Below are 6,822 nucleotides of genomic sequence, written 5' to 3'. Positions count from 1 at the left end.
TGCAGATTGACAAGCGCTTTCCAGGCGATAGCATCACTTGGAAAGTGCTTGACAACTAGGTCACACTGTATAAATCCATGCAAACAGCATGGATTTATACAGTGTGAACCGTAAAAATTAAAACAAATAAAGCTATACTCACCCCCGAGGCCCCGGCATGGCTGCAGTGCTGCTTCCTGGCTGGTTCCCGGCTGCCGGCATATCGCGAGACAGAGCGGTGAAGGGCCTGCGGTCACATGACTGTGACGTCACCGAAGGTCCTTCAGCGCTGCTGGCATTCAGAGAGAAGACGCCGGACAGGTGAGTATAAACTTTATTTGTTATTTTATTCTTTTTTTACAGGTACAATGGTACCCGGGTCTGGATGAGAGTCTCCTCTCCTCCAGAACTGGGTACCATCCGCACATAGAGACGCATAGAAGCCGCTTGTAAAAATGTACAGTCGCGGTTTCTGTGCGTCTCAATGCAAGTCAATGGCGGGAGTTCCGCTGCACTTCCGCAAAATTAAATGACATGCTGCGGATTTTTGTACGCAGCATAAACGCTGCGGAAAAATCCGCAGCATGTGCTGCGGAATCCCCTTGGGGACCATGGGGTGCGGATTACCTAGCGTTTTACAAGCGTTTCCGCTGCGGAAATTCCGCAGCATAAACGCTTGAAAAACGCTACGTGGGCACACAGCCTCAGGCAGCTCTGTATAGAGCAATATATGGGGTCCATTATTCTGTATGGAGCATTATATGGGCTCCGTTATTCTGTATGGAGCAATATGTGGGGTCCATTATTCTGTATGGAGTATTATATGAGGCCCATTATTCTATACGGAGCAATATATGGGGTCCATTATTTTAAATGGAGCAATATATGGTGTCCATTATTCTGTATGGAGCAATATATGGGGTCCATTATTCTGTATGAAGCATGATATGGGGTCCTTTATTTGGCATAAAGAAATATATGGGGCTCATTATACTGTACGGAGCAATATCTGGGGCTCATTATACTGTAATACTGTATGGAGGACTATACTGTCCGGTCTAAAATAAAAACTTTTGAATCCCCCCATTACATGCACTGTGCGCTGCGAGGATTCGCCGGTTTCTGAGCTATTGCAGAATTTACAATAGATGTCACTCATGTAATGGAAGAAGTAAGTGAAATCTTTGGCATTGTACTATACCTATATTTCTCTGCCGTATCTGTGTATCATGAATTATGGTATGTGTTAAAGGGGCCCATGAGACTCTTTCACCCGTGGCCCGGCACATGCACCATGGCTTCACAAAGGAAGAACTGCACAGGTGCAGGGTACGTCCAGGCAGGGCAGCCATCAGCTGGAAAGCAGGTAGTTATATGGTGCGTGTTACGGATCCGGGTGGTGGAACCTCTGTGCGGCGGGGAAAGGAGGGACCCAGAGGGGCGTAACTAAGTATCAACTCAGACCGACCCTGGTCGTACGGCGGCTAGCGACTCCGTGACCAGGGAGGGACCGAGCAGAAGGACCAGGTGCTACTCTGGGGACAACCTTGTAAGAGAGCAGGTGGCTCCCACGGGTCAGATGACTGGGACTGACCGTTATAGCGGGTAGGCACGACAAGCAGGCAGAAGTCTCTGGATAGTTGACAGGTGGTCACGGCACGTGATGGCAGAGCAAGTTGAAGTCTCTAGGTTAACAGACAGGTAGTCACGGCAAGTTACAGCAGGAGCCTCCAGGTAGGCTACGGCAAGTGACGGCCAAGCAGGCTGAAGTCTCTAGGTTAGCAGGCGGGTGGTCACGGCAAGTGACAGCAGGAGTCTCCAGGTAGGCTATCAGGTGTTCACGGCAAGTGACGGCAGAGCCTCCACGTAGGCTAGCAGGTAACAGGCAGGTAACAGGCGAGTGCTCCCAGGTGAGCGGGCTAGCAGGCACGGCAGGTAGCAGGCAGGTAACTGGCAGGTGCTTCCTGGTAAGCAGGCGGACTTGCCCATAGACAGACTGGCGGGTAGAACGGAAGGCAGACTGTCGGGCTGGAGAGTAGTCTGACTGGCGGACTGGAACAGTAATCAGGCTGGCAACTGGACCTGAGGGCTGAAGCAGAGGTAAGTATGCTGTGCAACAACTTTTGCTCGGGCACCTCCATTTTGGAGGAGGTGCCTTATATATGGGAGGACCCTCGGCTATTGGCCGGGGACTCCTTAGGACGGCGCGCGCGGCCCCTTTAAGAGAGAGGGAGCGCGCATGCGCCCTAAGCACAGTGCCCGGGAAGCTGCACGCGCCGGCAGCAGCAGGAAGAGGAGCGCAGGAGGACGCTGCGCGGGGAGCGGGGAGGTGAGAGGGACGGCGTCTCTGCCTGGCAGGGGGCAGAGACGCCGATGCTACAGTGCGCAGTACTGGATTTGGGCCTTGTTATTTTAATTAGGTGATGGAGCTGAGCAAGTAAAGATCTTGGAACAAAGCACACAAAACTGGTAAAGGCACAGTAATTGACGCGCCCCCTGCGCCGTGGGGTACTCGGTGCCGGGCCGCTCGTCGCTTGGGGAGATGTCAAAGTGGCGGTGAACCGGTCCGTGACCCAGGGCGGTCAATAAAAAGGGGTTTATTTACAGGGGAGTTATGTACAAAGTTCGTGACGCCACCTGTGGTATGCGGCTAAGGGAGCCGCAGCTGCGGAGCAGGTCCTCTGGAGCTGATGTTACTCCAGCAGGGATGGTGTGGCTCTCCACAGGTAGAGCTTAGCTCCAGGGCAGTGTAGATGTTATGGGTTATGCTGGGCATTGTAGTGCAGGGGGTGATGGCGCAGCAGTAATTCACAGAGACAGTGGTGTGCAGTCTTCCAAGTTTACTCACAGTCATTAAGTTCCTCAGGTTACAGGTTCCGGACTACAACCTCCCACGTCGTGCTGCGTTCACCAGGCAGGGGTTCAGCAATCCCTCAGGTAATTCAAGAGTGCCTGACAGGACCCTTTTCTATGTGCCTTCCTCAGTTGTCTTCCTGCGCTGGCTCTCACCCTCCTGCCCTGCGCCTCGCAATCAGTGTCCCAATCCGGTAACCCCGGGTCTTGTCAGGCGATCTGCAGTCCCCTGGACCCTCTGTGGCCACCTTCTCGGCGATATAATTGCGGATGTGGCCACTGCACCTTGCAAGTACAGCAGCCTCCGGTTCCTAGCTGAGCCTTGTAGTTCTCCACTAGTTAAGGGGCCGTTCCCCTCTGTGGCTTGATCCCTCCACCGCCTGGCAGATTCGGGCGTACGGGTGGCCTCCAGCACTTCCCGTACCCCTGGGATCCCTTTCTTCCTTCTGGAGCCTTCCTCCCGCTCCTCTCTCTCTTCATACTTGGGCCTCACTGGCTAGGCCCGCCTCTGGAGCAGAGCTCCTGCATATCCTCTGCTCCCCTCACTTTCCTCCTTTGACTGACCACACTCTCTCAAGATGGCTCCCCTTTTTATACAGCTACTGAAGTGTTCCCCTGATCCATGTCCTCCACCCACACCCACTACATGGTTCCCCCTCACTAGGTTCCCCTCCACTCCAGCCAGGGACCAGGGACTGTGCTCTCCCGTAGGAGCAATCTCGCCCTGCCCTCTGAAGTGTGGTGTAATGAATGCAGGTGTTAGGGTTCCGGGCAGTACTCTATCCTTACCTGAGAGTGGGATACCACACCTCTGGGTGAGATGCAGTACCTCTGTGGCGACTGAACCCGCTGGGGCGCCACATACCCCCTTGGTAAAACACAGCACGTCCGCGGGCTGGAACAGAGTAAAAACAGGGCATTTTAAAGACATGCAAATTTTAGATGCATCACATAGAAGAATTTGCAAACAACTTTTCTTCCCTTTATGGGAGGCACATTTCTTAAATGTTACTGGTTACTTTCATCAAAACATTATAAAACTTTCTTCACATATATAAAACATTATAGAACTCTTTCAGTAAAACTCTTTTCACTTGTATAAACACATCTTTCACATATAAAACATTTTTCATATACTACATTTTTAATCAACCGCAGTGAAACTTATAGCCGGATGTCCTTTTCACTGGTAAAGGTGCAACATGAGCAGCATGAAGGACCCGTCCGAAAACCCTCAACGTAGGCCCTGGGCGTGGCTGCAGGGCGTAGATGATCCAGGTGTTGGACCACGTCTTCGGCCACGCCAAACGGGTTTTTGTTCTGAGGTCACTCGTTGTTGCATAAAACCAATAAGGGGCACTTTAAAAAGTGCAATTATATACAATGGAAAGTTTTCAGGGAGATCACCGTCCTCTACCTTAATCTCTTTATACCCTTACAGGGTAACTGGGTAACACACACAAACTCTATCAACTTGCAGGGTCTCTGCCATACCTTTCCAGGTAACTATATACAGTCTCCACAACACGTAGTTCAATAGTGGGGTTCCTGCTGCTGGAACTCCTGATTCTTACCGACTGACCCAGCCGGTTCTTCAGCTTTGTTCTGCGGGGGCATGTCCTTTCTCTTCTTCGCCACCTTGTAGACTTGGATGGCATACCACCCGCGCTCTCCCTTGTGACGGGTGAAGGTGACAAGGTCACCGGGATAGAGGAGGTGGAGTTCTACGTCCCGCCGGTTGACGAAGACGTCTCGATCCGTCTGCGGCTCTCGGATGAAGCCCCACCCGGTGTCCAGGTCAAACTTCACCACCATCCCCTCCAGACGGGGACTGGGTGTAGTGGGTCTTGCCTGGCGGGCCCGAGTCTTGGCCGCCATGTTCCGGGCCTCCATGTGCTCCCACCGCACTTGCCGGTCATATCGCTCCTTTTCCAGCTGCAGGAGCTCCCTCCTGCAGTGCTCTTCTCGCCTGAGGGCCTGGGCCTGGGTCTCCTGCGGGAACCCGATGAGGTCCCCCTCCCGGTTGTCCCATCGGAACTCCTCTCCCTCTGCGCAGGTAATCGGTGGCGCAGGTGTGGGAGCCAGGGGGGCCTCTGCTGGCCTTCATTCCTGGCGGACCAGTCGAAGGAGGGGGTCCCGTATCCCCACTCGGATGCGGGGGCAGGCGGCTCTGGTAAGGGGTCCAGGAGCAGGTCAGCTGAGCAGGTGCCTGGGTGGTATGGGGATTCCGCCAGGAGATCGAGGAGCGGATCGGCGGAGCTGGTCAGGTGGTATGGGGATTCCGCCAGGGGATCGCGAAGCTGGTCGGCGGAGCAGGCACCCGGTGTAGTAGATTCTGGGCCTGGGAGCAAGTCGGGAGCGTGCACGCCCGGGTATGGAGGCGCCGCCAGGGGGCCCAGGAGCAGGTCAGCGCAGTCTGCGCCCGGGACAGGGAAACTCTTCCTACCTGCTCCCGCGGCCTCTCCTTGGATGCTCTCTGCCTCCTGGTCCTGGTTTGGCTCCGCCGGGGCTGGGGCGCTGTCGGTGGAACACGGGACTCGCTGCCACCTGGCCTCTATCTTCCCCAGCACCTCCTCCTTCCAGCCGGCGATGGCTGTCCTCTCGGCCTCTCCTACCCGCCGGCTGAGCTCACGCATCTCGGCATGGAGGAACTCCGCATCCTCCAGGGTCAACTTGTAGATCACCTCTGCCAGGGTAAGAGGTGTCTCACTTGGCTGCAGGCCGCGGGCCGGGGTCTCAGGCTGACCTCCCTCCATCTTGCCTGCCGGGTGCGGTCTGTCTGGTCTGCTGGAGACCACACCCTGCTTCCCAGTTTTCTTTTCCCCTGTCCCCTTTCTGAGGCGATCCCATGGCTGCTTGCTGTCGGTCACACCTGGGGGCGTCTTCCCCACCTTGATGGACACATCTATGTGTATGGCCACGGTTGCAGGGGGCGGGTTGTGCTTTTGGCGCCATTCTGGGACCCGGCCCACGATGAGAGGTTCTGTATTGTTGTCTTTGATCACGCAAATAATGGCGCCCATTCTTCTGGGGCGGACGCCACATTCAGTCTTAAACACAGTCTCTAGGCGCACAATACCCAGTGATAACGGGTGGGTTACATATCCTGTTCGTGATGCCAAAGATGACGCGCCCCCTGGGCCGTGGGGTACTCGGTGTAGGGCCGGTCGTCGCTTGGGGAGATGTCACAGTGGCGGTGATCCGGTCCGTGACCCAGGGCGGTCAATAAAAAGGGGTTTATTTACAGGGGAGTTATGTACAAAGTTCGTGACGCCACCTGTGGTATGCGGCTAAGGGAGCCACCGCTGCGGAGCAGGTCCTCTGGAGCTGATGTTACTGCAGCAGGGATGGTGTGCCTCTCCACAGATAGAACTTAGCTCAAGGGCAGTGTAGATGTTATGGGTTATGCTGGGCGTTGTAATGCAGGGGGTGATGGCGCAGGCAATAATCACAGAGACAGTGGGGTGCAGTCTTCCAAGTTTACTCACAGTTATTAAGTTCCTCAGGTTACAGGTTCGGGACTACAACCTCCCACGTCGTACTGCGCTCACCAGGCAGGGGTTCAGCAATCCCTCAGGTAATTCAAGAGTGCCTGACAGGACCCTTTTCTATGTGCCTTCCTCAGTTGTCTTCCTGCGATGGCTCTCACCCTCCTTCCCTGCGCCTCGCAATCAGTGTCCCAATCCGGTAACCTCGGGTCTTGTTGGGCGACCTGCAGTCCCCTGGACCCTCTGTAGCCACCTTCTCGGCGATATAATTGCGGATGTGGCCACTGCACCTTGCAAGTACAGCAGCCTCTGGTTCCTAGCTGAGCCTTGTAGTTCTCCACTAGTTAAGGGGCCGGTCCCCTCTGCGGCTTGATCCCTCCACCGCCTGGCAGATTCAGGCGTACGGGTGGCCTCCAGCACTTCCCGTACCCCTGGGATCCCTTCCTTCCTTCTGGAGCCTTCCTCCCGCTCCTCTCTCTCTCTCTCTTCAGGCTTGGGCCTC

Source organism: Phyllobates terribilis, unplaced genomic scaffold (assembly GCF_046119375.1).
Source record: "Phyllobates terribilis strain yellow unplaced genomic scaffold, ASM4611937v1 Scaffold_12__6_contigs__length_324123572, whole genome shotgun sequence".
In the NCBI taxonomy this organism is placed as follows: Eukaryota; Metazoa; Chordata; class Amphibia; order Anura; family Dendrobatidae; genus Phyllobates; species Phyllobates terribilis.
The sequence above is the reverse complement of the archived record's forward strand: the minus strand, read 5'-3'. Positions refer to the sequence as shown.